The sequence below is a fragment of the Spea bombifrons genome, chromosome 9 (genome assembly GCF_027358695.1).
Source record: "Spea bombifrons isolate aSpeBom1 chromosome 9, aSpeBom1.2.pri, whole genome shotgun sequence".
NCBI classification, from domain to species: Eukaryota; Metazoa; Chordata; class Amphibia; order Anura; family Pelobatidae; genus Spea; species Spea bombifrons.
The window spans coordinates 26179520-26202194 of NC_071095.1; the positions used below are offsets into that span (position 1 = coordinate 26179520).

At 45.0% G+C, this 22675-nt stretch overlaps 1 long non-coding RNA gene across 1 annotated transcript; it reads right to left on the reverse strand.

The window, feature by feature from the left end:
- Positions 1-1431, reverse strand: LOC128504479 (uncharacterized). The gene is made up of 3 exons (XR_008355460.1): positions 1352-1431; positions 1107-1258; positions 1-100 (listed from the first exon to the last, which is right to left on the reverse strand). It is a non-coding gene; the product is annotated as an uncharacterized LOC128504479 (long non-coding RNA).
- Positions 1432-22675: the final 21244 nt, after the last annotated feature.

Sequence of the window (22675 nt, forward strand, 5' to 3'; positions counted from 1 at the left end):
GATTTCTTTCCTGCTGCCATGGCCGAGGAGCCGGGTACGGCGGCGGTGCCAGAGCAACCAGGAGTTCTAGGGGTCCTGCAGGAGCCGGCGCTGGAGATTCCTGCAAGACAAGGAAACAATTCTATCATTCAGGAGCTAGAATGCGGAATTCTGTTTACATACAGGATAAAAGTTTTATATATATATATATAAATATAGATATATATATAAAGCACTCTCAAAGGATGGTCGGCACTCCAGGTGTTCAAGTTGTATGGAAACTGCTGGTTACTAGCACCAGGCTTGGAATATTTGGAATGGTGTGCAATGGACTTTGTGAGTATGTGTGTATATATATATATATACAGATCCAAAAGGGAAGCACTCACCTGAACCAGCATTTATTATAAGGGGTGCTGCTGAAGACCAAAGCCATACACAATCTCTAAATCAGCGCACTAGCATCAAATAGGTTATAAACTCTCATAACTGTAGTCCTTGTTAAAGCTACTTAAAAACACCTTTCTAAGATGACAAAATTGGAGTTTTAGTCACATCATATGGCCATATTATGCTAAGCCCCGTCACCCCCCAGAATCCGCAGCATGAGGCGCCATCAAACCCCAAGCATGCGGCCCGTCTGGACCAGCCTTGAGCTCACCTGCCCTGACTCACAGCAAGGGGTTAACAGGGGAAAACTCAGGTACCCCCTGATATTTAAGGGAAATATACCTTAGCAGATCAGTCATTACCAACTTTCCTCAAGGTTTAATCATATAAAAACCATAAAGGCGATGGGAGAGCTTTTAAAACATGCGCACAGGGTCTCATTAGACAATCTGGAACTCTCACTTCGTTGCCGGCTGGCAGCGAGTATAACGTACAGGTTCTTTAGGACAACCACATCTATTGCAAGCTTCAGAGCTGGGGGACCGGGAAAGAGGCAAATGCATCCGTGGCATTCTGCATAATCTGCATGACGAACCAAACAAACGTTTAAAGCGACCACTCAGCGATCATATGCACTGAAGTACATGAAGGCTGGAGAAGCTCTTATAACAGCATCGACATTAAATTACGCAACGTTTCCTAGACATGGATATCTGGAACACAATCATCACACTTACTGGTGAAGGTGTTGTTTTTGCTACTGGGTGTAGTAGCGACAACTTGAGCGGCAGGTTCATTTCTTTTTGTTCTCGGCGCCCCCTCCTGGGTTGTTTGTGTCATAACGCGGGCAATAAATAGGTACGGACCGTCCTGCCACAGCATTCATCACCTAACAAGAAAATCAGAGGCGATTCAAACACGCCATTCCCTGGGACTCGGTGATTGCACCATTAACACCCCATGGGACGGTCAAAGTACTTACGGGTTTTTCAGTAGACACCAGCTTTACGGTCTCATTGTCTTTCCTCTGGAAGAAAAAAAAAACATACTTTGCAAGACACCCACCACACAGAATCAAGGCAACTGACTGTTCCGCTCCTTCCATGCGCGGCCAGCCGTTCGGTAAATGTGTGATTATGCTACATCAGATAAAGGCTAATCTGTTTAATTATACAGTTCAATGCACATCCTATACCTGGGTTCTGCCTGTAGATAGATATGTATATAGTGAAAACCTGGGTATAGGATGTGTATGTAATCATATTTAATAGACTATCGTGTTTCTGATATAATCTTGTTATAATTTCCTGTTTATTCCTCTAATTTCCAAATTATTGGCTGGTTTTCTTTTGTTTGCGTTGGATACAGTGTGTTGGTATGGAGTATTGTTGTCGGTTCTATTTCTCTACACTCACCACGTCCGTCCTTTAGTGGCCGCTGGACTTAAACCACCTTTTTGTCACCGGTCTGGCCCAGACAAATTGTTCTCTCAAGCCATATACTGCAACGTGTAAATATGTGACATGATCAAAGGATCTACTCAACCGAGCCATAAACCCCACTGCTTGGAAACAAGCAGATACATCAGGACTGCCCCACAAAAAAGGACACTTGGGTGGTATGTCTCTGGGGTATTATTTTATGGTTGTATGTAAATAATACTTAATGGCAAAGACTTTTTGAGGGTTTTTTTCCCCCCAAAGGTCCCCATAAGCATACCTGGGAACTCTGCGAGTCAATATCGGAAGAGAAGATGGCAAAAAAAACATGGAAGAGATAACCCAGTATATTTTTGGTAATTTTCATTTATTATATTGGTTTGGGGGAAGGATACAGGGAGGGGAATCACAGGAGAATCACAGGGAACGTGGGGGTTCAGCATCTCCCAGGTCTTCTTGGGGACGTTACTCAATGCCACAGACGCAAACACAGAAGAAGCTGGCCTTGAATCTCTTCGGCTTGAAGAGCCTTCTAAAAAATCTGGCTGCTTTCCCCCCTTTTGGCATTTTAGCGGAGAGAGTCTCTGAGCGGGAGCTCATTTCAACGCCGATCTCGGGGGCGGCTCTCCTGGGCACATCATTCTCGTGTTGGTAACTGAGCTGTGAACTGATATCGGACAGCGTGTCCATGTGGACGTCTTCATACGGACGGTAGTTCAGCACACAAGGAGGCCAAATGTCTCCACTGGGAAGATCTTCACCCATTTCCAGACTTATTTGGGACACCGTTCTCATGTGCACATCTTCGTATGGCCGGTAGTTAAGCACATAAGGAGGCTCCATGTCTCCACTGGGAAGATCTTCACCCATTTCCAGACTTATTTGGGACACCGTTCTCATGTGCACATCTTCGTATGGCCGGTAGTTAAGCACATAAGGAGGCTCCATGTCTCCACTGGGAAGATCTTCACCCATTTCCAGGCTTATTTCGGATACCGTCCTCATGTGAACGTCATCCACCTCGCAGGCGGGATCGTAAGGCGGCTCGTTCTCTTCCACGCCGTAGAAGATGATGTTTTTATAACACAGATTTCTGAAACAATCCTCCTTTGATATATCCATCTCTATATTCTCTCACTGAAGTCAATAGCACACTACAAAAGGCAGCAGGTAGCAACGGACTGCTCCGTTCCTGATCTACACTGCTGAGTGCGCTTCACCATCTCTGATGTCATAGAGCAGTAGAACCGACAACTATCCTCCATACCAACACACCGTATCCAACGCAAACAAAACAAAAACCAGCAGACAAAATTATATCAGAAACACTATAATCTATTAAATATGATTACATACGCATCCTATCCCCGGGTTTTCACTATATACATATCTATCTACAGGCAGAACCCGGGTATAGGATGCGCAGTAAACTGTATCATTAAACAGATTAGCCTTCATCTTATGTAGCATAATCACACGTTCTACAGAACGGCTGGCTGGCCGCGCATGGAAGGAGCGAACAGTCAGCTGACTCTATGCCAGTTGCTAAATACGATCACCAACGGATGAAGAATAAACGGACACTTTAAACCAGATAAATGAAGGCAAATGTGATAGAGAAACGGAACAGGAGATGGAAATAACGGACAACGCAACCAGCACGGGAAGTGATATCGCGTTAGAAGAATTAAATGAGGATTATGTGGAAAAGCTATATTTCTGAAATACCCATACGAGGACGTCCATATGATGTCGTTATCAGAAATATGTCTCGAAATGACTCCCCATGCCGATAATTGTCCAACTCATGCAAGAGGCTAAAACCCCAAGTTCCCTGGATTCTCCCAACGATTCCCCTCCTTTTACCCTCTCCCCAAATCAAAACCACTTCATAATAAATGAAAATGGCCCAAAATCTAGCTGGTTATTTGTTGCATTTTATACACTCTTACTATTTGATTATTACAGACCTACAATGGTTCCCGTTATAATATATTTTTATTCTCTTTATTTTCCTTCTGTTCCCCAAATCGTATTGTGCAGTGTATTTTTCACGGTTTGCTCTTATTGTGATTGCCCTCTTGAATGCATGGAGGTAAATATTACACGATGAAATAATTATTTCCGGGAAGGGTTTGAGCGTTCCACAGTACCAGCAATGGCGCTTCTAAGGCTGCATTTAGAGATCAGACTGGATCATCCACAAGGGGCATCTACGCAGGGCAGAGCCTGAACATCGGGGCTGCCCTAACTTCACACTTGGGAGGCCCTTTTCTGGTTGCGTGTAAGAAAATAATTATTGGCCTGTGTTAGAAAGACATTTTTTGTCCCCAAATGTTCCCATAAGAGTTACCACCTCGGCACCCGAAAACTATAAATCTGAATCCACAGGAACGCTACATGCTGCAGGTGCCTCCTGGCAGTATGTAGAATCCCCGCACTGCGCTCAAAGCGTGAAACATACGTGTAACAGGTCTTTAAGACCAAGGGAACTAGAAGTGTACTGTAGTGTCAGTGTGTGTATGTATAGTGCCGGGGTCAGTGTGTGTAGTACTGTAGAGTCAGTGCGTGTATGTATAGTGTCGGGATCAGTGTGTGTAGTACTGTAGTGTCGGTGTGTATATGTATAGTGCCGGGGTCAGTGTGTGTAGTACTGTAGCGTCAGTGTGTGTATGTATAGTGCCGGGGTCAGTGTGTGTAGTACTGTAGCGTCAGTGTGTATATGTATAGTGCCGGGGTCAGTGTGTGTAGTACTGTAGGGTCAGTGTGTATATGTATAGTGCCGGGGTCAGTGTGTGTAGTACTGTAGGGTCAGTGTGTGTATGTATAGTGCCGGGGTCAGTGTGTTTAGTACTGTAGTGTCAGTGTGAGTATGTATAGTGCCGGGGTCAGTGTGTGTAGTACTGTAGTGTCAGTGTGTATATGTATAGTGCCGGGGTCAGTGTGTGTAGTACTGTAGGGTCAGTGTGTGTAGTACTGTAGGGTCAGTGTGTATATGTATAGTGCCGAGATCAGTGTGTGTAGTACTGTAGTGTCAGTGTGTATATGTATAGTGCCGGGATCAGTGTGTGTAGTACTGTAGTGTCAGTGTGTGTAATTCTGTAGTGTCAGTGTGTGTATGTATAGTGCCGGGGTCAGTGTGTGTAGTACTGTAGGGTCAGTGTGTGTATATATAGTGCCGGGGTCAGTGTGTGTAGTACTGTAGGGTCAGTGTGTGTATGTATAGTGCCGGGGTCAGTGTGTTTAGTACTGTAGTGTCAGTGTGAGTATGTATAGTGCCGGGGTCAGTGTGTGTATGTATAGTGCCGGGGTCAGTGTGTGTAGTACTGTAGTGTCAGTGTGTGTATGTATAGTGCCGGGGTCAGTGTGTGTAGTACTGTAGGGTCAGTGTGTGTATGTATAGTGCCGGGGTCAGTGTGTTTAGTACTGTAGTGTTAGTGTGAGTATGTATAGTGCCGGGGTCAGTGTGTGTAGTACTGTAGTGTCAGTGTGTATATGTATAGTGCCGGGGTTAGTGTGTGTAGTACTGTAGTGTCAGTGTGTGTAGTACTGTAGTGTCAGTGTGTGTATGTAGTACAGTAGGGTCAGTGTGTGTAGTACTGTAGGGTCAGTGTGTATATGTATAGTGCCGGGGTCAGTGTGTGTAGTACTGTAGTGTCAGTGTGTGTATGTATAGTGCAGGGGTCAGTGTGTAGTACTGTAGGGTCAGTGTGTGTATGTATAGTGCCGGGATCAGTGTGTGTAGTACTGTAGTGTCAGTGTGTATATGTATAGTGCCGGGATCAGTGTGTGTAATACTGTAGTGTCAGTGTGTATATGTATAGTGCCGGGATCAGTGTGTGTAGTACTGTAGTCAGTGTGTATATGTATAGTGCCGGGGTCGGTGTTTGTAGTACTGTAGTGTCAGTTTGTGTATGCATAGTGCCGGGATCAGTGTGTGTAGTACTGTAGAGTCAGTGCGTGTATGTATAGTGCCGGGATCAGTGTGTGTAGTACTGTAGAGTCAGTGTGCGTAGTACTGTAGAGTCAGTGCGTGTATGTATAGTGCCGGGATCAGTGTGTGTAGTACTGTAGGGTCAGTGTGTATGTATAGTGCCGGGATCAGTGTGTGTAGTACTGTAGTGTCAGTGTGTGTAGTACTGTAGAGTCAGTGCGTGTATGTATAGTGCCGGGATCAGTGTGTGTAGTACTGTAGGGTCAGTGTGTATGTATAGTGCCGGGATCAGTGTGTGTAGTACTGTAGTGTCAGTGTGTATATGTATAGTGCCGGGATCAGTGTGTGTAGTACTGTAGAGTCAGTGTGTATATGTATAGTGCCAGGGTCAGTGTGTGTAGTACTGTAGTCAGTGTGTGTGTGTGTGTGTGTGTGTGTGTAGTACTGTAGGGTCAGTGTGTATGTATAGTGCCGGGATCAGTGTGTGTAGTACTGTAGTGTCAGTGTGTGTAGTACTGTAGAGTCAGTGCGTGTATGTATAGTGCCGGGATCAGTGTGTGTAGTACTGTAGGGTCAGTGTGTATATGTATAGTGCCGGGGTCAGTGTGTGTAGTACTGTAGTGTCGGTGTGTATATGTATAGTGCCGGGGTCAGTGTGTGTAGTACTGTAGCGTCAGTGTGTGTATGTATAGTGCCGGGGTCAGTGTGTGTAGTACTGTAGCGTCAGTGTGTATATGTATAGTGCCGGGGTCAGTGTGTGTAGTACTGTAGTGTCAGTGTGTATATGTATAGTGCCGGGGTCAGTGTGTGTAGTACTGTAGCGTCAGTGTGTGTATGTATAGTGCCGGGGTCAGTGTGTGTAGTACTGTAGTGTCAGTGTGTGTATGTATAGTGCAGGGGTCAGTGTGTGTAGTACTGTAGGGTCAGTGTGTGTATGTATAGTGCCGGGGTCAGAGTGTTTAGTACTGTAGTGTCAGTGTGTATATGTATAGTGCCGGGGTCAGTGTGTGTAGTACTGTAGGGTCAGTGTGTGTAGTACTGTAGTGTCAGTGTGTATATGTATAGTGCCGGGATCACTGTGTGTAGTACTGTAGTGTCAGTGTTTGTGTAGTACTGTAGTGTCAGTGTGTGTATGTATAGTGCCGGGGTCAGTGTGTGTAGTACTGTAGGGTCAGTGTGTGTATATATAGTGCCGGGGTCAGTGTGTGTAGTACTGTAGGGTCAGTGTGTGTATGTATAGTGCCGGGGTCAGTGTGTTTAGTACTGTAGTGTCAGTGTGAGTATGTATAGTGCCGGGGTCAGTGTGTGTATGTATAGTGCCGGGGTCAGTGTGTGTAGTACTGTAGGGTCAGTGTGTGTATGTATAGTGCCGGGGTCAGTGTGTGTAATACTGTAGCGTCAGTGTATGTATGTATAGTGCTGGGGTCAGTGTGTGTAGTACTGTAGAGTCAGTGCGTGTATGTATAGTGCCGGGATCAGTGTGTGTAGTACTGTAGTGTCAGTGTGTATATGTATAGTGCCGGGATCAGTGTGTGTAGTACTGTAGTGTCAGTGTGTATATGTATAGTGCCGGGGTAAGTGTGTGTAGTTTTGTAGTGTCAGTGTGTGTATGTATAGTGCAGGGGTCAGTGTGTAGTACTGTAGGGTCAGTGTGTGTATGTATAGTGCCGGGGTCAGTGTGTGTAGTACTGTAGTGTCAGTGTGTATATGTATAGTGCCGGGGTCAGTGTGTGTAGTACTGTAGTGTCAGTGTGTGTATGTATAGTGCCGGGGTCAGTGTGTGTAGTACTGTAGAGTCAGTGCGTGTATGTATAGTGTCGGGATCAGTGTGTGTAGTACTGTAGTGTCAGTGTGTATATGTATAGTGCCGGGATCAGTGTGTGTAGTACTGTAGTGTCAGTGTGTATATGTATAGTGCCGGGATCAGTGCGTGTAGTACTGTAGTGTCAGTGTGCATATGTATAGTGCCGGGATCAGTGCGTGTAGTACTGTAGTGTCAGTGTGTATATGTATAGTGCCGGGATCAGTGGGTGTAGTACTGTAGTGTCAGTGTGTATATGTATAGTGCCGGGATCAGTGTGTGTAGTACTGTAGTCAGTGTGTATATGTATAGTGCCGGGGTCAGTGTGTGTAGTACTGTAGGGTCAGTGTGTATATGTATAGTGCCGGGGTCAGTGTGTGTAGTACTGTAGTGTCAGTGTGTGTATGTATAGTGCCGGGGTCAGTGTGTGTAGTACTGTAGTGTCAGTGTGTGTAGTACTGTAGAGTCAGCACGTGTATGTATAGTGCCGGGATCAGTGTGTGTAGTACTGTAGAGTCAGTGTGTGTAGTATTGTAGAGTCAGTGCGTGTATGTATAGTGCCGGGATCAGTGTGTGTAGTACTGTAGGGTCAGTGTGTATGTATAGTGCCGGGATCAGTGTGTGTAGTACTGTAGGGTCAGTGTGTATATGTATAGTGCCGGGATCAGTGTGTGTAGTACTGTAGAGTCAGTGTGTGTAGTACTGTAGAGTCAGTGCGTGTATGTATAGTGCCGGGATCAGTGTGTGTAGTACTGTAGGGTCAGTGTGTATGTATAGTGCCGGGGTCAGTGTGTGTAGTACTGTAGTGTCAGTGTGTATATGTATAGTGCCGGGATCAGTGCGTGTAGTACTGTAGTGTCAGTGTGTACATGCATAGTGCCGGGGTCGGTGTTTGTAGTACTGTAGTGTCAGTGTGTGTATGTATAGTGCCGGGATCAGTGTGTGTAGTACTGTAGAGTCAGTGCGTGTATGTATAGTGCCGGGATCAGTGTGTGTAGTACTGTAGAGTCAGTGTGTGTAGTACTGTAGAGTCAGTGCGTGTATGTATAGTGCCGGGATCAGTGTGTGTAGTACTGTAGGGTCAGTGTGTATGTATAGTGCCGGGATCAGTGTGTGTAGTACTGTAGTGTCAGTGTGTATATGTATAGTGCCGGGATCAGTGTGTGTAGTACTGTAGAGTCAGTGTGTATATGTATAGTGCCAGGGTCAGTGTGTGTAGTACTGTAGTCAGTGTGTGTGTGTGTGTGTGTGTGTGTGTAGTACTGTAGTGTCAGTGTGTATGTGTGCTATATGTACAGTGCTCGAGTCAGTGTGTGTGTAAATGTATAGTGACAGAATCAGTATTTCTACTGTATTGTAGTGCCAAATTCAGTGTGTATGTGTGCACAGTGTTAGCGTGTTTCATTGTATATACGTATAATGTTAGCTAGTGTGTGCCCATGTGTATAAGAGTGTGATGCTAGCATGTATACAGTATGGCATTAGCATGAGTGTGTATGTCAGCATGTAGTGTGTCTATTAGTTTATGGCGTTAGTGTACATGAGCATAAAATGTGCGTGTGTTACTGTAAGGTGGTAGTGTGCATAAGATGTTAGCATGTGTCTATTATCGTATGTTGTGTGTAAATATATGTTAGTGAATGGCAAGGCTCGACAAACCCCAGGCGCCAGGTAAATAACAACGTGATTGGGGAAGAAAAAAAAAAACTGGCTTGTAACTTTTTTGACTGGCTCCTAGATCCAAACCATGGATCCTGAATGGCCTATCATGAAGATGAAGTGCTTTCCCCGGACACACAGTATGTAGAGAATGGCGTTCACACTTACTGCTAATATTTGGATCTGATTTCTTTCCTGCTGCCATGGCCGAGGAGCCGGGTACGGCGGCGGTGCCAGAGCAACCAGGAGTTCTAGGGGTCCTGCAGGAGCCGGCGCTGGAGATTCCTGCAAGACAAGGAAACAATTCTATCATTCAGGAGCTAGAATGCGGAATTCTGTTTACATACAGGATAAAAGTTTTATATATATATATATAAATATAGATATATATATAAAGCACTCTCAAAGGATGGTCGGCACTCCAGGTGTTCAAGTTGTATGGAAACTGCTGGTTACTAGCACCAGGCTTGTAATATTTGGAATGGTGTGCAATGGACTTTGTGAGTATGTGTGTATATATATATATATATATATATACAGATCCAAAAGGGAAGCACTCACCTGAACCAGCATTTATTATAAGGGGTGCTGCTGAAGACCAAAGCCATACACAATCTCTAAATCAGCGCACTAGCATCAAATAGGTTATAAACTGTCATAACTGTAGTCCTTGTTAAAGCTACTTAAAAACACCTTTCTAAGATGACAAAATTGGAGTTTTAGTCACATCATATGGCCATATTATGCTAAGCCCCGTCACCCCCCAGAATCCGCAGCATGAGGCGCCATCAAACCCCAAGCATGCGGTCCCGTCTGGACCAGCCTTGAGCTCACCTGCCCTGACTCACAGCAAGGGGTTAACAGGGGAAAACTCAGGTACCCCCTGATATTTAAGGGAAATATACCTTAGCAGATCAGTCATTACCAACTTTCCTCAAGGTTTAATCATATATAAAAACCATAAAGGCGATGGGAGAGCTTTTAAAACATGCGCACAGGGTCTCATTAGACAATCTGGAACTCTCACTTCGTTGCCGGCTGGCAGCGAGTATAACGTACAGGTTCTTTAGGACAACCACATCTATTGCAAGCTTCAGAGCTGGGGGACCGGGAAAGAGGCAAATGCATCCGTGGCATTCTGCATAATCTGCATGACGAACCAAACAAACATTTAAAGCGACCACTCAGCGATCATATGCACTGAAGTACATGAAGGCTGGAGAAGCTCTTATAACAGCATCGACATTAAATTACGCAACGTTTCCTAGACGTGGATATCTGGAACACAATCATCACACTTACTGGTGAAGGTGTTGTCTTTGCTACTGGGTGTAGTAGCGACAACTTGAGCGGCAGGTTCATTTCTTTTTGTTCTCGGCGCCCCCTCCTGGGTTGTTTGTGTCATAACGCGGGCAATAAATAGGTACGGACCGTCCTGCCACAGCATTCATCACCTAACAAGAAAATCAGAGGCGATTCAAACACGCCATTCCCTGGGACTCGGTGATTGCACCATTAACACCCCATGGGACGGTCAAAGTACTTACGGGTTTTTCAGTAGACACCAGCTTTACGGTCTCATCGTCTTTCCTCTGGAAGAAAAAAAAAACATACTTTGCAAGACGCCCACCACACAGAATCAAGGCAACTGACTGTTCCGCTCCTTCCATGCGCGGCCAGCCGTTCTGTAAATGTGTGATTATGCTACATCAGATAAAGGCTAATCTGTTTAATTATATAGTTCAATGCACATCCTATACCTGGGTTCTGCCTGTAGATAGATATGTATATAGTGAAAACCTGGGTATAGGATGTGTATGTAATCATATTTAATAGATTATCGTGTTTCTGATATAATCTTGTTATAATTTCCTGTTTATTCCTCTAATTTCCAAATTATTGGCTGGTTTTCTTTTGTTTGCGTTGGATACAGTGTGTTGGTATGGAGTATTGTTGTCGGTTCTATTTCTCTACACTCACCACGTCCGTCCTTTAGTGGCCGCTGGACTTAAACCACCTTTTTGTCACCGGTCTGGCCCAGACAAATTGTTCTCTCAAGCCATATACTGCAACGTGTAAATATGTGACATGATCAAAGGATCTACTCAACCGAGCCATAAACCCCACTGCTTGGAAACAAGCAGATACATCAGGACTGCCCCACAAAAAAGGACACTTGGGTGGTATGTCTCTGGGGTATTATTTTATGGTTGTATGTAAATAATACTTAATGGCAAAGACTTTTTGAGGGTTTTTTTTCCCCCCAAAGGTCCCCATAAGCATACCTGGGAACTCTGCGAGTCAACATCGGAAGAGAAGATGGCAAAAAAAAAACATGGAAGAGATAACCCAGTATATTTTTGGTAATTTTCATTTATTATATTGGTTTGGGGGAAGGATACAGGGAGGGGAATCACAGGAGAATCACAGGGAATGTGGGGGTTCAGCATCTCCCTGGTGTTCTTGGGGACGTTACTCAATGCCACAGACGCAAACACAGAAGAAGCTGGCCTTGAATCTCTTCGGCTTGAAGAGCCTTCTAAAAAATCTGGCTGCTTTCCCCCCTTTTGGCATTTTAGCGGAGAGAGTCTCTGAGCGGGAGCTCATTTCAACGCCGATCTCGGGGGCGGCTCTCCTGGGCACATCATTCTCGTGTTGGTAACTGAGCTGTGAACTGATATCGGACAGCGTGTCCATGTGGACGTCTTCATACGGACGGTAGTTCAGCACACAAGGAGGCCAAATGTCTCCACTGGGAAGATCTTCACCCATTTCCAGACTTATTTGGGACACCGTTCTCATGTGCACATCTTCGTATGGCCGGTAGTTAAGCACATAAGGAGGCTCCATGTCTCCACTGGGAAGATCTTCACCCATTTCCAGACTTATTTGGGACACCGTTCTCATGTGCACATCTTCGTATGGCCGGTAGTTAAGCACATAAGGAGGCTCCATGTCTCCACTGGGAAGATCTTCACCCATTTCCAGGCTTATTTCGGATACCGTCCTCATGTGAACGTCATCCACCTCGCAGGCGGGATCGTAAGGCGGCTCGTTCTCTTCCACGCCGTAGAAGATGATGTTTTTATAACACAGATTTCTGAAACAATCCTCCTTTGATATATCCATCTCTATATTCTCTCACTGAAGTCAATAGCACACTACAAAAGGCAGCAGGTAGCAACGGACTGCTCCGTTCCTGATCTACACTGCCGAGTGCGCTTCACCATCTCTGATGTCATAGAGCAGTAGAACCGACAACTATCCTCCATACCAACACACCGTATCCAACGCAAACAAAACAAAAACCAGCAGACAAAATTATATCAGAAACACTATAATCTATTAAATATGATTACATACGCATCCTATCCCCGGGTTTTCACTATATACATATCTATCTACAGGCAGAACCCGGGTATAGGATGCGCAGTAAACTGTATCATTAAACAGATTAGCCTTCATCTTATGTAGCATAATCACACGTTCTACAGAACGGCTGGCTGGCCGCGCATGGAAGGAGCGAACAGTCAGCTGACTCTATGCCAGTTGCTAAATACGATCACCAACGGATGAAGAATAAACGGACACTTTAAACCAGATAAATGAAGGCAAATGTGATAGAGAAACGGAACAGGAGATGGAAATAACGGACAACGCAACCAGCACGGGAAGTGATATCGCGTTAGAAGAATTAAATGAGGATTATGTGGAAAAACTATATTTCTGAAATACCCATACGAGGACGTCCATATGATGTCGTTATCAGAAATATGTCTCGAAATGACTCCCCATGCCGATAATTGTCCAACTCATGCAAGAGGCTAAAACCCCAAGTTCCCTGGATTCTCCCAACGATTCCCCTCCTTTTACCCTCTCCCCAAATCAAAACCACTTCATAATAAATGAAAATGGCCCAAAATCTAGCTGGTTATTTGTTGCATTTTATACACTCTTACTATTTTATTATTACAGACCTACAATGGTTCCCGTTATAATATATTTTTATTCTCTTTATTTTCCTTCTGTTCCCCAAATCGTATTGTGCAGTGTATTTTTCACGGTTTGCTCTTATTGTGATTGCCCTCTTGAATGCATGGAGGTAAATATTACACGATGAAATAATTATTTCCGGGAAGGGTTTGAGCGTTCCACAGTACCAGCAATGGCGCTTCTAAGGCTGCATTTAGAGATCAGACTGGATCCCCCACAAGGGGCATCTACGCAGGGCAGAGCCTGAACATCGGGGCTGCCCTAACTTCACACTTGGGAGGCCCTTTTCTGGTTGCGTGTAAGAAAATAATTATTGGCCTGTGTTAGAAAGACATTTTTTGTCCCCAAATGTTCCCATAAGAGTTACCACCTCGGCACCCGAAAACTATAAATCTGAATCCACAGGAACGCTACATGCTGCAGGTGCCTCCCGGCAGTATGTAGAATCCCCGCACTGCGCTCAAAGCGTGAAACATACGTGTAACAGGTCTTTAAGACCAAGGGAACTAGAAGTGTACTGTAGTGTCAGTGTGTGTATGTATAGTGCCGGGGTCAGTGTGTGTAGTACTGTAGAGTCAGTGCGTGTATGTATAGTGTCGGGATCAGTGTGTGTAGTACTGTAGTGTCAGTGTGTATATGTATAGTGCCGGGGTCAGTGTGTGTAGTACTGTAGCGTCAGTGTGTGTATGTATAGTGCCGGGGTCAGTGTGTGTAGTACTGTAGCGTCAGTGTGTATATGTATAGTGCCGGGGTCAGTGTGTGTAGTACTGTAGTGTCAGTGTGTATATGTATAGTGCCGGGGTCAGTGTGTGTAGTACTGTAGCGTCAGTGTGTGTATGTATAGTGCCGGGGTCAGTGTGTGTAGTACTGTAGTGTCAGTGTGTGTATGTATAGTGCAGGGGTCAGTGTGTGTAGTACTGTAGGGTCAGTGTGTGTATGTATAGTGCCGGGGTCAGAGTGTTTAGTACTGTAGTGTCAGTGTGTATATGTATAGTGCCGGGGTCAGTGTGTGTAGTACTGTAGGGTCAGTGTGTGTAGTACTGTAGTGTCAGTGTGTATATGTATAGTGCCGGGATCACTGTGTGTAGTACTGTAGTGTCAGTGTTTGTGTAGTACTGTAGTGTCAGTGTGTGTATGTATAGTGCCGGGGTCAGTGTGTGTAGTACTGTAGGGTCAGTGTGTGTATATATAGTGCCGGGGTCAGTGTGTGTAGTACTGTAGGGTCAGTGTGTGTATGTATAGTGCCGGGGTCAGTGTGTTTAGTACTGTAGTGTCAGTGTGAGTATGTATAGTGCCGGGGTCAGTGTGTGTATGTATAGTGCCGGGGTCAGTGTGTGTAGTACTGTAGGGTCAGTGTGTGTATGTATAGTGCCGGGGTCAGTGTGTGTAATACTGTAGCGTCAGTGTATGTATGTATAGTGCCGGGGTCAGTGTGTGTAGTACTGTAGAGTCAGTGCGTGTATGTATAGTGCCGGGATCAGTGTGTGTAGTACTGTAGTGTCAGTGTGTATATGTATAGTGCCGGGATCAGTGTGTGTAGTACTGTAGTGTCAGTGTGTATATGTATAGTGCCGGGGTAAGTGTGTGTAGTTTTGTAGTGTCAGTGTGTGTATGTATAGTGCAGGGGTCAGTGTGTAGTACTGTAGGGTCAGTGTGTGTATGTATAGTGCCGGGGTCAGTGTGTGTAGTACTGTAGTGTCAGTGTGTATATGTATAGTGCCGGGGTCAGTGTGTGTAGTACTGTAGTGTCAGTGTGTGTATGTATAGTGCCGGGGTCAGTGTGTGTAGTACTGTAGAGTCAGTGCGTGTATGTATAGTGTCGGGATCAGTGTGTGTAGTACTGTAGTGTCAGTGTGTATATGTATAGTGCCGGGATCAGTGTGTGTAGTACTGTAGTGTCAGTGTGTATATGTATAGTGCCGGGATCAGTGCGTGTAGTACTGTAGTGTCAGTGTGCATATGTATAGTGCCGGGATCAGTGCGTGTAGTACTGTAGTGTCAGTGTGTATATGTATAGTGCCGGGATCAGTGGGTGTAGTACTGTAGTGTCAGTGTGTATATGTATAGTGCCGGGATCAGTGTGTGTAGTACTGTAGTCAGTGTGTATATGTATAGTGCCGGGGTCAGTGTGTGTAGTACTGTAGGGTCAGTGTGTATATGTATAGTGCCGGGGTCAGTGTGTGTAGTACTGTAGTGTCAGTGTGTGTATGTATAGTGCCGGGGTCAGTGTGTGTAGTACTGTAGTGTCAGTGTGTGTAGTACTGTAGAGTCAGCACGTGTATGTATAGTGCCGGGATCAGTGTGTGTAGTACTGTAGAGTCAGTGTGTGTAGTATTGTAGAGTCAGTGCGTGTATGTATAGTGCCGGGATCAGTGTGTGTAGTACTGTAGGGTCAGTGTGTATGTATAGTGCCGGGATCAGTGTGTGTAGTACTGTAGGGTCAGTGTGTATATGTATAGTGCCGGGATCAGTGTGTGTAGTACTGTAGAGTCAGTGTGTGTAGTACTGTAGAGTCAGTGCGTGTATGTATAGTGCCGGGATCAGTGTGTGTAGTACTGTAGGGTCAGTGTGTATGTATAGTGCCGGGGTCAGTGTGTGTAGTACTGTAGTGTCAGTGTGTATATGTATAGTGCCGGGATCAGTGCGTGTAGTACTGTAGTGTCAGTGTGTACATGCATAGTGCCGGGGTCGGTGTTTGTAGTACTGTAGTGTCAGTGTGTGTATGTATAGTGCCGGGATCAGTGTGTGTAGTACTGTAGAGTCAGTGCGTGTATGTATAGTGCCGGGATCAGTGTGTGTAGTACTGTAGAGTCAGTGTGTGTAGTACTGTAGAGTCAGTGCGTGTATGTATAGTGCCGGGATCAGTGTGTGTAGTACTGTAGGGTCAGTGTGTATGTATAGTGCCGGGATCAGTGTGTGTAGTACTGTAGTGTCAGTGTGTATATGTATAGTGCCGGGATCAGTGTGTGTAGTACTGTAGAGTCAGTGTGTATATGTATAGTGCCAGGGTCAGTGTGTGTAGTACTGTAGTCAGTGTGTGTGTGTGTGTGTGTGTGTGTGTAGTACTGTAGTGTCAGTGTGTATGTGTGCTATATGTACAGTGCTCGAGTCAGTGTGTGTGTAAATGTATAGTGACAGAATCAGTATTTCTACTGTATTGTAGTGCCAAATTCAGTGTGTATGTGTGCACAGTGTTAGCGTGTTTCATTGTATATACGTATAATGTTAGCTAGTGTGTGCCCATGTGTATAAGAGTGTGATGCTAGCATGTATACAGTATGGCATTAGCATGAGTGTGTATGTCAGCATGTAGTGTGTCTATTAGTTTATGGCGTTAGTGTACATGAGCATAAAATGTGCGTGTGTTACTGTAAGGTGGTAGTGTGCATAAGATGTTAGCATGTGTCTATTATCGTATGTTGTGTGTAAATATATGTTAGTGAATGGCAAGGCTCGACAAACCCCAGGCGCCAGGTAAATAACAACGTGATTGGGGAAGAAAAAAAAAAACTGGCTTGTAACTTTTTTGACTGGCTCCTAGATCCAAACCATGGATCCTGAATGGCCTATCATGAAGATGAAGTGCTTTCCCCGGACACACAGTATGTAGAGAATGGCGTTCACACTTACTGCTAATATTTGGATCTGATTTCTTTCCTGCTGCCATGGCCGAGGAGCCGGGTACGGCGGCGGTGCCAGAGCAACCAGGAGTTCTAGGGGTCCTGCAGGAGCCGGCGCTGGAGATTCCTGCAAGACAAGGAAACAATTCTATCATTCAGGAGCTAGAATGCGGAATTCTGTTTACATACAGGATAAAAGTTTTATATATATATATATAAATATAGATATATATATAAAGCACTCTCAAAGGATGGTCGGCACTCCAGGTGTTCAAGTTGTATGGAAACTGCTGGTTACTAGCACCAGGCTTGTAATATTTGGAATGGTGTGCAATGGACTTTGTGAGTATGTGTGTATATATATATATATATATATATACAGATCCAAAAGGGAAGCACTCACCTGAACCAGCATTTATTATAAGGGGTGCTGCTGAAGACCAAAGCCATACACAATCTCTAAATCAGCGCACTAGCATCAAATAGGTTATAAACTCTCATAACTGTAGTCCTTGTTAAAGCTACTTAAAAACACCTTTCTAAGATGACAAAATTGGAGTTTTAGTCACATCATATGGCCATATTATGCTAAGCCCCGTCACCCCCCAGAATCCGCAGCATGAGGCGCCATCAAACCCCAAGCATGCGGCCCGTCTGGACCAGCCTTGAGCTCACCTGCCCTGACTCACAGCAAGGGGTTAACAGGGGAAAACTCAGGTACCCCCTGATATTTAAGGGAAATATACCTTAGCAGATCAGTCATTACCAACTTTCCTCAAGGTTTAATCATATAAAAACCATAAAGGCGATGGGAGAGCTTTTAAAACATGCGCACAGGGTCTCATTAGACAATCTGGAACTCTCACTTCGTTGCCGGCTGGCAGCGAGTATAACGTACAGGTTCTTTAGGACAACCACATCTATTGCAAGCTTCAGAGCTGGGGGACCGGGAAAGAGGCAAATGCATCCGTGGCATTCTGCATAATCTGCATGACGAACCAAACAAACGTTTAAAGCGACCACTCAGCGATCATATGCACTGAAGTACATGAAGGCTGGAGAAGCTCTTATAACAGCATCGACATTAAATTACGCAACGTTTCCTAGACGTGGATATCTGGAACACAATCATCACACTTACTGGTGAAGGTGTTGTTTTTGCTACTGGGTGTAGTAGCGACAACTTGAGCGGCAGGTTCATTTCTTTTTGTTCTCGGCGCCCCCTCCTGGGTTGTTTGTGTCATAACGCGGGCAATAAATAGGTACGGACCGTCCTGCCACAGCATTCATCACCTAACAAGAAAATCAGAGGCGATTCAAACACGCCATTCCCTGGGACTCGGTGATTGCACCATTAACACCCCATGGGACGGTCAAAGTACTTACGGGTTTTTCAGTAGACACCAGCTTTACGGTCTCATTGTCTTTCCTCTGGAAGAAAAAAAAAACATACTTTGCAAGACGCCCACCACACAGAATCAAGGCAACTGACTGTTCCGCTCCTTCCATGCGCGGCCAGCCGTTCGGTAAATGTGTGATTATGCTACATCAGATAAAGGCTAATCTGTTTAATTATACAGTTCAATGCACATCCTATACCCGGGTTCTGCCTGTAGGTAGATATGTATATAGTGAAAACCTGGGTATAGGATGTGTATGTAATCATATTTAATAGATTATCGTGTTTCTGATATAATCTTGTTATAATTTCCTGTTTATTCCTCTAATTTCCAAATTATTGGCTGGTTTTCTTTTGTTTGCGTTGGATACAGTGTGTTGGTATGGAGTATTGTTGTCGGTTCTATTTCTCTACACTCACCATGTCCGTCCTTTAGTGGTCGCTGGACTTAAACCACCTTTTTGTCACCGGTCTGGCCCAGACAAATTGTTCTCTCAAGCCATATACTGCAACGTGTAAATATGTGACATGATCAAAGGATCTACTCAACCGAGCCATAAACCCCACTGCTTGGAAACAAGCAGATACATCAGGACTGCCCCACAAAAAAGGACACTTGGGTGGTATGTCTCTGGGGTATTATTTTATGGTTGTATGTAAATAATACTTAATGGCAAAGACTTTTTGAGGGTTTTTTTCCCCCCAAAGGTCCCCATAAGCATACCTGGGAACTCTGCGAGTCAACATCGGAAGAGAAGATGGCAAAAAAAACATGGAAGAGATAACCCAGTATATTTTTGGTAATTTTCATTTATTATATTGGTTTGGGGGAAGGATACAGGGAGGGGAATCACAGGAGAATCACAGGGAACGTGGGGGTTCAGCATCTCCCAGGTCTTCTTGGGGACGTTACTCAATGCCACAGACGCAAACACAGAAGAAGCTGGCCTTGAATCTCTTCGGCTTGAAGAGCCTTCCAAAAAATCTGGCTGCTTTCCCCCCTTTTGGCATTTTAGCGGAGAGAGTCTCTGAGCGGGAGCTCATTTCAACGCCGATCTCGGGGGCGGCTCTCCTGGGCACATCATTCTCGTGTTGGTAACTGAGCTGTGAACTGATATCGGACAGCGTGTCCATGTGGACGTCTTCATACGGACGGTAGTTCAGCACACAAGGAGGCCAAATGTCTCCACTGGGAAGATCTTCACCCATTTCCAGACTTATTTGGGACACCGTTCTCATGTGCACATCTTCGTATGGCCGGTAGTTAAGCACATAAGGAGGCTCCATGTCTCCACTGGGAAGATCTTCACCCATTTCCAGACTTATTTCGGATACCGTCCTCATGTGAACGTCATCCACCTCGCAGGCGGGATCGTAAGGCGGCTCGTTCTCTTCCACGCCGTAGAAGATGATGTTTTTATAACACAGATTTCTGAAACAATCCTCCTTTGATATATCCATCTCTATATTCTCTCACTGAAGTCAATAGCACACTACAAAAGGCAGCAGGTAGCAACGGACTGCTCCGTTCCTGATCTACACTGCCGAGTGCGCTTCACCATCTCTGATGTCATAGAGCAGTAGAACCGACAACTATCCTCCATACCAACACACCGTATCCAACGCAAACAAAACAAAAACCAGCAGACAAAATTATATCAGAAACACTATGATCTATTAAATATGATTACATACGTATCCTATCCCCGGGTTTTCACTATATACATATCTATCTACAGACAGAACCCGGGTATAGGATGCGCAGTAAACTGTATCGCATTAAACAGATTAGTCTTCATCTTATGTAGCATAATCACACGTTCTACAGAACGGCTGGCTGGCCGCGCATGGAAGGAGCGAACAGTCAGCCGACTCTATGCCAGTTGCTAAATACGATCACCAACGGATGAAGAATAAACGGACACTTTAAACCAGATAAATGAAGGCAAATGTGATAGAGAAACGGAACAGGAGATGGAAATAACGGACAACGCAACCAGCACGGGAAGTGATATCGCGTTAGAAGAATTAAATGAGGATTATGTGGAAAAGCTATATTTCTGAAATACCCATACGAGGACGTCCATATGATGTCGTTATCAGAAATATGTCTCGAAATGACTCCCCATGCCGATAATTGTCCAACTCATGCAAGAGGCTAAAACCCCAAGTTCCCTGGATTCTCCCAACCATTCCCCTCCTTTTACCCTCTCCCCAAATCAAAACCACTTCATAATAAATGAAAATGGCCCAAAATCTAGCTGGTTATTTGTTGCATTTTATACACTCTTACTATTTGATTATTACAGACCTACAATGGTTCCCGTTATAATATATTTTTATTCTCTTTATTTTCCTTCTGTTCCCCAAATCGTATTGTGCGGTGTATTTTTCACGGTTTGCTCTTATTGTGATTGCCCTCTTGAATGCATGGAGGTAAATATTACACGATGAAATAATTATTTCCGGGAAGGGTTTGAGCGTTCCACAGTACCAGCAAAGGCGCTTCTAAGGCTGCATTTAGAGATCAGACTGGATCCCCCACAAGGGGCATCTACGCAGGGCAGAGCCTGAACATCGGGGCTGCCCTAACTTCACACTTGGGAGGCCCTTTTCTGGTTGCGTGTAAGAAAATAATTATTGGCCTGTGTTAGAAAGACATTTTTTTCCCCAAATGTTCCCATAAGAGTTACCACCTCGGCACCCGAAAACTATAAATCTGAATCCACAGGAACGCTACATGCTGCAGGTGCCTCCCGGCAGTATGTAGAATCCCCGCACTGCGCTCAAAGCGTGAAACATACGTGTAACAGGTCTTTAAGACCAAGGGAACTAGAAGTGTAAGCAGGTCCTCAGACATGGTTTAGGTGGCCTCCATAGGGGATTTATAGCAATATATAATTATTGTGACCATAAGTACCACGTTCATTCATTAAACCATTAAACTAAACTAAAAAAGCAGCCCTGGGAACAAAGCCTTGTGGAGGCCATAATGCAACCTAATGTGTGTGCCGGGTTTTTGCTCATCTCACTGATTTTTTCCGGATTTAAGACTCAAACCTTAAGCAGTCGTTGTTCTCGTCTTAGATTCAGGAGCCGTATGCCAATCCCGTGCAGATTTTATATTCACTCGCCGTATTAACATCTACCGCTTCGGAACGCGGTTCCATTTATAAAACCTTGTCTGCCGTCTCACATTTTAGAGGCTTTACAAAACGCCTCTACATTTACAGCCTCTGGATTTAATCAATGGATCAAATGAAGTGATTCTTAATAGTTATAAACAATACTTTGGCTCAAACTGCACGTTTTAAATGCATGCGGCACGTTCATCAATTCAAGAGAAAATGGTTAAAAATATTGCGAGGTGCTGTGAGGCGGCAACAGGTGCCAGGAAGGTAAGCGGAGTGCAGTATGCAGGATAGTTGGATCTGGTACACAAGAGGTTAATCAGCGTAATGCAGGATAGCCGGGTCTGGTACACAAGGAGTCAATCAGGAATAAGCAGGAAGGAACAGAGGTCTACACGGCACAATAACTGAGCACTGAGGATCAGTTTTTGAATACCCCGCTAGTGAACGCCACGCCCCTTGGGCATGACATCACTCATGCGCGTTTTCCGTTGTTTGTTTCGGGGAACGTATAAAGTTTTGTGAGGGCGAGCGCGCCTAGAAGGGGTTGAGATGGCTGCGGTGGAGCAAGCATCAGACAAGACGCGGGACCTGGCGTTTGGAACAAGCGGGTACTCCGGTGAGTAACTGCGACGCTGGCGGGGACCCCGACAGGTGCACAGGTAGTCGATGCAGGTAGATGATATGTAACGGAGATGGCGGGAGATACCTAGAACATCTCCCCAGTAGAAGTGGTAGAGGTTAATACAGTGAGGAAACAAACATGCATGGGATAGGCATATGGCTCCTCAATCTCAAAACCAACAACTGATTAAGGTTTGAGCCTTTGCTGCAGTCAGATTTTTATTATCTGTTGTCAAATTCAATGTTTCTATTGTAGGAATGAAATTGGGAAACGACTTGGCCTGACTCTCCTCCCTCAGCCTTCTACCTCTGCCCTTTCAATTCTACCCCATCTGTAATAGTAAGAGAAGACGGCAAAAAATACAAATAACCCAGTATATTTTTGGTAATTATCATTTATTATATTGGTTTGGGGGAAGGATACAGGGAGGGGAATCACAGGAGAATCACAGGGAATGTGGGGGTTCAGCATCTCCCAGGTCTTCTTGGGGACGTTACTCAATGCCACAGACGCAAACACAGAAGAAGCTGGCCTTGAATCTCTTCGGCTTGAAGAGCCTTCTAAAAAATCTGGCTGCTTTCCCCCCTCTTGGCATTTTAGCGGAGAGAGTCTCTGAGCGGGAGCTCATTTCAACGCCGATCTCGGGGGCGGCTCTCCTGGGCACATCATTCTCGTGTTGGTAACTGAGCTGTGAACTGATATCGG